The sequence below is a fragment of the Belonocnema kinseyi genome, chromosome 8 (genome assembly GCF_010883055.1).
Source record: "Belonocnema kinseyi isolate 2016_QV_RU_SX_M_011 chromosome 8, B_treatae_v1, whole genome shotgun sequence".
NCBI lineage: Eukaryota > Metazoa > Arthropoda > Insecta > Hymenoptera > Cynipidae > Belonocnema > Belonocnema kinseyi.
The window spans coordinates 6,797,929-6,804,865 of NC_046664.1; positions in this window are offsets into that span (position 1 = coordinate 6,797,929).

Consider the following 6,937-nt stretch of genomic DNA (forward strand, 5'->3'; position numbering starts at 1 on the left):
AATAATTCGAGTTAGTTTAAAGGAACTGTATCTTTCACGTTTCTAAAATTTTTAAATATCTTCGAAACTGTCTTCAAAATTTCCTAAGATTTTGCAAAAACCAGTAAATTAAAAAATTATACTTTTTCAAAATATGTAAATCATTGCAAGGAAATTTGCAAGATAAAAAATTACCATAACTTTAAATTAGACGATATAATAAAAAATGTTCATTTTAAAACGTTCAAAATGATTTCCTAAAATTTCCGAAAAGAACATAGAAGATTGAAAATCAATTTTGTTAACTTCGCAGAATTATTTTAAAGTTTTAGAAAACACTACTCATTTTAAAAGAAATTTAGCATTTTTAAAATAACAAAAGAACTTGAAAATTTTAGAAATTTTACAAAATTTGAAAGGAAGTGTAAATTTTTTTAAAAATTTGGAAATAACATTCTGAAGCTTTTAAAGATTTTGAAAGGTTTAAAGTAAATATTTAAAGTGATTTTTTTGTTGCTGAAAAATGAATCATAAGAGATTATTTCGAAATATTTTAAAACATTAGGAATAATTCTATTCAGGAAAAAGATATTTATGGATTTTAAATGTTTTTAAAAAAGATTAAAATTCAAATTTATAAAACGTTTTTTTAACGTCAACGAGTCCCAAAAATATTTTAAACTCATTCAATTTTTTCCTAAAATTTGGTGAAATCTTGTCAAATAATTTTTTTTCCGAAATTTCGGGATGGTTTTTAGAAAAACCTAAAATTTTACAACATTTTTTTATATTTCTCAACAAAATCTAGAAAAAAATATTGTTAAAAGTTGGGTTTTACTTAAAAATACAATTTACCACAACATATTTTTTTACTAGCGTGAAAAATTTTTTGATTAAAATTTTTTTTTTCATAAACTTAATTTTTTTCTATTAAAATCAAAAATCTTTTTGTAAGATTTAATACCAACTAATACATTTTTCATGGAGAACTTTTCTTTGTCTGTTGAAAATTGCAAAAATACAACTTTTGATTGATATTTGACAACGAAGTAACTTTTTTTTATGTCAAATACAAAGTTAAATTAACTTCTGAATTGAATAATAAAACTTTAACAAAAAAAGCATTTTTAAAACAATAGTTTAGTTTTCGACCACAAAAATGCTTTTTTTTTACCAAAAGAAGACAAATCTTCAACTCTTTTCTAACCAAACAAATTAATTATCAACAAACAAGATTAAATGTATATAAAAAAAGAAACTTTCGACAAGAAAAGAAGAATTAACAACAAAATACATAAACTTTAAACCAAAATTTTTAATTTCAAAGGAATTTTCAAACACAAGAAAAAATATCAAATAAAGATTGACTTTTTAGGTTTAATTGCTCATTAGTTTTTATGATGATATCATTATAATAATCCCCAAGTTTCTTGAGAAGATTCTAAACAGATTTTTGAAAATTTCAGAAATACAAAATCAAAATTCCATTAAAAAATGTAATCTTTAACCAAATAGCTGAATTTTAAACAAAAAAGATCAATTTTAAGTGGCAAGTGTAATTGAAATTTTAATTTTAATTACATTTACATTGCATAATACATTACATTTTACATTACAAATTAAAAATTTGTAACTGAAAATGTAAATTTGTGATGAAACAAATGAATTTATATGAATATATAAACAAATTTTTTTTAACAAAATAGTTAACTAATTAAAAAAATCAATTGATTTTAGACAAAAATGATGAATCTTCAACCAAATATGTGAATTTTTAAAAAAGGTGTTCAACTTTTAACCAAGTGGTTGAATTTTCAACCCAAAAAGATTAATTCGCCACGAAAAATTTAATAGATGGTATAAACCTAACAAACGATTTTTTATTTCAATGAATTTCGTAAAGACACTGTATCGAGATGGACATAGGATGTCGTAAAGTTGTCGTCAGGATGTCGTAACGATGCCGTAAAGACGTCGCAAAATTTTGTGCACACCGGATATAGTATTAAAATGGAAAAAATATTGATCCTAATGGCTGTTTTCGATAAAAAGAAAATTCTCACAGTTATAGCATTTTCAAAATTTTTTTAATCACCGGAAACTCAACATTTAAGCCGAAAAGCGCGCGTTAGGAAAAAAAGTCAGGAGAAGAAAAACATTGATTTTTAAAATTCCTACAAGATGGTCATAACAGATTTTTGGATTTTCTTGAAAGATCAAAAATTAAAATTTTGATTGCACAAAAAATAATGAAAAATCCAAAATTCCATTTTATTCTCAAACTATGTAGAATACTAGAAAAGATGAATTAACAAAAATTTCTATCCCAAAAATGATCTACAATTTAGTTAAGAATCACTTCGTGATAGGACACGTACTATTTGTTTTATTCATGAAAAATAATATTGAAAATAGAAAAACCATAAAAAATTTGTGGAAAAATCACGAAGGTTATGAAAAAAACATTTCAAAAAAACTGTTTATAAATGTCTGTTGAAAATCGAGCGCGTAGCGCGAGTTTCACGATAAGAATTTGTACCTCAAAGCCTACAAAGCTGTGAGAAACTTAATCTTTGACTACACTTGAATAAGTTATAGACAATTCAAAATATGAAGTCGCATATACCCAGTGGGCACAAAATTTGGCGGCGTCTTTACGACATCGTTACGATATCTCTACGAAAGCTTTACGACATCCTATGCCCATGTCGTTTCGCTGTCTTTACGATATCGTAAATAAGTCGCATGATCTGATGATGTCTTCACGATATCGTAAAGACAGCGAAACGACATGGACATAGGATGTCGTAAAGTTGTCGTGAAAATGTCGTAACGATGTCGTAAATACGTCGCCAAATTTTGTGCCTACTGGGTAAATACTGCCATCTAAAAGAGATAATTTTGATAAAGTTTTATTCAAGCATTCCAAATGCAAAGAATAAATATTCGAGCACGAAGCGCGAGGTAACCCATTATTGACCGCAAAGAGCGAGATTTAACATCTGCGCACCCTAGGTGCGCTCAAACTTGCGAACGAAATTCCGAAAGTTCATAAGCTCTGTTTTGACAATTCTTTCGAATTTTCTATTTAGGAAAAAGGGATACTAACAGGCTTAAAATGTCTAATCTTCTAAGATACCCCAGTACAGAATTAAGGCGTATACAAGATTTAATTGAAATGACTCTTTGCGTCGTCATTTTATGCTTTGATTGAAAAATAATTGCCGATCGAGGACAAAGAATTGACGAGGATAATCGAGTTTCATGTCGAGTTTTCGAGGCTGATTGAATGCCAGTTTGAAAATCAGATCCAGAGATAGCCATTTCGAAAGTAGAATAATTTCTAAAAAAATTGGAATAACAATTCTGGCGTAAAATATTTTGTCTAGACTTATTTCTGATACAATTCTATCACCCACGAGTCTCTGATTTATTTGACTAGTTGATTAAACCAAATTTTAGGATAAGGTCCAGAGAAAATATTTTCTGAAATACAAAAAAATCCCTAAATATTTTATTAATTAAAATTCAGGCAAGTTGAACTTCTTCGAGATATCTTGTTGACAAACCCACACCATCAGATTCAATTAGAATTAATGTTATAGGCTGATTGAATGCCAGTTTGGAAAAAAGATCCAGAGATAGAATTTTTCGAAAATAGACTAATTTCTAAAAAAATTGGAATAACAATTCTGGCGTAAAATATCTTGTCTAGATTCATTTCTGATTTCTATAACCAACGAGTCTCTAATTAATGTTATTGGTCTGGCCTAAAATATCTTGTGTAGATTTATTTCTAATACAATTCTAGCACCAAAGAATCTGTGATTTATTTCAGTGGCTGAATAAACTAAATTTTAAGATGAGGTCCGGAGAAAACATTTTCTAAAATACAAAAAAATCCCTAAATATTTTATTAATTAAAATTCAGGCAAGTTGAATTTCTTCGAGATATCTTTTTGGTAGTCTTATACCATCCAAATGAATTAGAATTAATTTTAGAGGCTGATTGAATGCCAGGTTGGAAATCAGATCCAGGGATAGCAATTTCGAAAAAAGAATAATTTCTAAAAAATTGCAATAACATTTCTGGCCTAAAATATCTTGTTTAGATTTATTTCTGATACAATTCTATCAATAACGAGTCCCTAATTTATTTTATTGCTTCATCAAACCAAATTTTAGGATGAGTTCCAGAGAAAACATTTTCTCAAATAAAAAAAACCTAAATATTTTATTAATAAAAATTTAGAAAAGATAAATTACCGCGAGATATTGTTTTCATATACCTCTATACCATCAGATTGAATTAGAATTAATTTCAGGCTGATAGATCCCCAGTCTTGGGATAAGGTCTAGAGTTAATGGCTTTCCAATAATATTCATTAAAATGAACCAGCTGAAATGCACACAATCCATCTGCATTTCCTGATTTGTATTTCATCTATGATCGATCTGTGAAAAAAAAACAATGGAAATCAGTTATTAATTTCAGGAATAAAGTGTTGCTTATTAAAATTCCCAGTGGGCACCAAGTTTGGCGACGTCTTTACGACAACGTTGCGACATCTTTACGACAACTTTACAACATCCTATGTCCATGTTGTTAAGGTGTCTTTAGGATATCGTAAATAAGTCGTACGATCAGACGATGTCTTTACGATATCGCAAAGGCTCTGAAACGACATGGACATAGGAAGTCGTAAAGATGTCGTAAATATGTCGTAACGATGTCGTAAATACGTCTCCAAATTTTTGTGCCCACTGGATTATAAATACGTCATGATTGTTAAATTCACTTCATTTAGAACATACCTTTTTTATGCCGTAAATAAGCGTTTAACACCATTCACTCTTTGCTCACTAAAATCGCAAAATATTATTACCATTTTATAGTATTTGTCAGTCAGCAGCCATTCCATAATATTATTGGCACAGAAGAAAACTGACGTTTACTTCTCAGTTCACATGTCTCACTTCATTATTAGTTAAACACTTTTATCATTTGTAATTGCTATGTAACATAACCTATATTGTTTTGAATCTCGTATGTATTTGAAGTTTCGAACGCAACCATGTAAATTATGATAAATTTGATCCGAAGATGCACGGACTTGACCGAATGGCCGATCTGAATGCAATTTTAAAGGCGCGAAATATGAAAATACCCCTGTATAATGGCTTCTCCCCTGCTGTTGTGCAATTTGGATATCATTCAAATCGCCATGTATGTAAGCCCCAGCGTGTCCACCCTGTATATTTTTAACTCACTCAATTTTTTCTTAAACTTTGGTATACTCCTGTAAAATAAAAATCATAGTTCAGGAGTATCTGGATGCTTTTTTCAAATACCTAAAATCTTCCAAAGTTTGTTGATTTTTCTCAAGAAATCTAGGGAAACTATTATTAAAAGTTGCTTTTACCTTAAAAATACAATTTACCACTACATATTTTTTTACTAGATTGAAAAATGTTTTTGATTGAAAATGATTATTTTTCGATAAACTCAGATATTCTGCATTGAAGTAAAAAATCGTTTGTTAGGTTTATACCATCTATTACATTTTTCGTGGCGAATTAATCTTTTTCGGTTGAAAATTCAACCACTTGGTTAAAAGTTGAACACCTTTTTTAAAAATTCACATATTTGTTTGAAGATTCATCATTTTTGTCCAAAATGAATTAATTTTTTTGAGTAGTTAGCTATTTTGTTGAAGATTTTTGTTTATATATTTATATAAATTCATTTGTTCTATTACAAATTTATATTTTCAGTTTGAAATTTTAAGTTTGTAAGGTAAAATGTAATGTATTATGTAATGTAAGTGTAATTAAAATAAAAATTTCAATTACACTTGCCATTAAAAATTCATGTTTTTTGTTTGAAATTTTAGCTATTTGGTTAAAGATTACATTTTTTAACGGAATTTCGATTTTACAAATCTGAAATTTTCAAAACTCTGTTTAGAATCTTCTTAAGCAACTTGATGGATTATTATAATGATATCATCATAAAACTAATAAGCAATTAAACCTAAAAAGTCAATCTTTATTTGATATTTTTTCTTGTGTTTGGAAATTCCTTTGAAATTTAAAATTTTGGTTTGAAAGTTTATGTATTTTGTTGTTAATTCTTCTTTTCTTGTCGAAAGTTTCTTTTTTTATATGAATTTAATCTTGTTTGTTGATAATTCATTTGTTTATTTAGAACAAATTTGAATATTTGTCTTCCTTTGGTAACAAAAAAAAAAGAATTTTTGTGGTCGAAAACTAAACTATTGTGTTGAAAATGCTTTTTTTGTTAAAGAATCATTATTTAATTCATAAGTTAATTTAACTTTGTATTTGACATGTACAAAAGTTACTTCGTTGTCAAATATAAAATATCATTTATTAAACATTTTTTAAATTACAAATTTTTTGTATTGAAACTGAATTGGCAACATTCTTTTGTTTAAGGTTTTCAAATTACCCAATCGGTATTGAGGGAAAGCGGCAAGAATGCTATCGAGACTTTTGTTACATGACTATTTTATAAAGCGGAGCAGGACATCTAATCGCCAGGACATCTACTATCTAGCCGCCAGGACAAATAGTCGCCGGGAAATCTAATCGTTCGGATATGTAGTCGCCTGGACATCTTCTATCTAGTCACCAGGACATCTACTATCTAGTCGCCGGAACATCTACTATCAAGTCGCCAGGACATTTACTATCTAGTCGCTAGGACATCTAGTGACCAGGACATCTACTATATAGTTGCCAGGACAAGTAGTCACCGGGACATCTAGTCGCTAGGACATCCAGTCTCCAGGATGTCTACTATGTAGTCGGCCAGAAATCTAATATCTAGTCGCCAGGACATTTAGTGACCATGATATCTACTATCTAGACGCCAGGACAAATAGTCGCCGGGGCATCTAGCCGCTACGACATCTACTATCTATTCACCAGGACA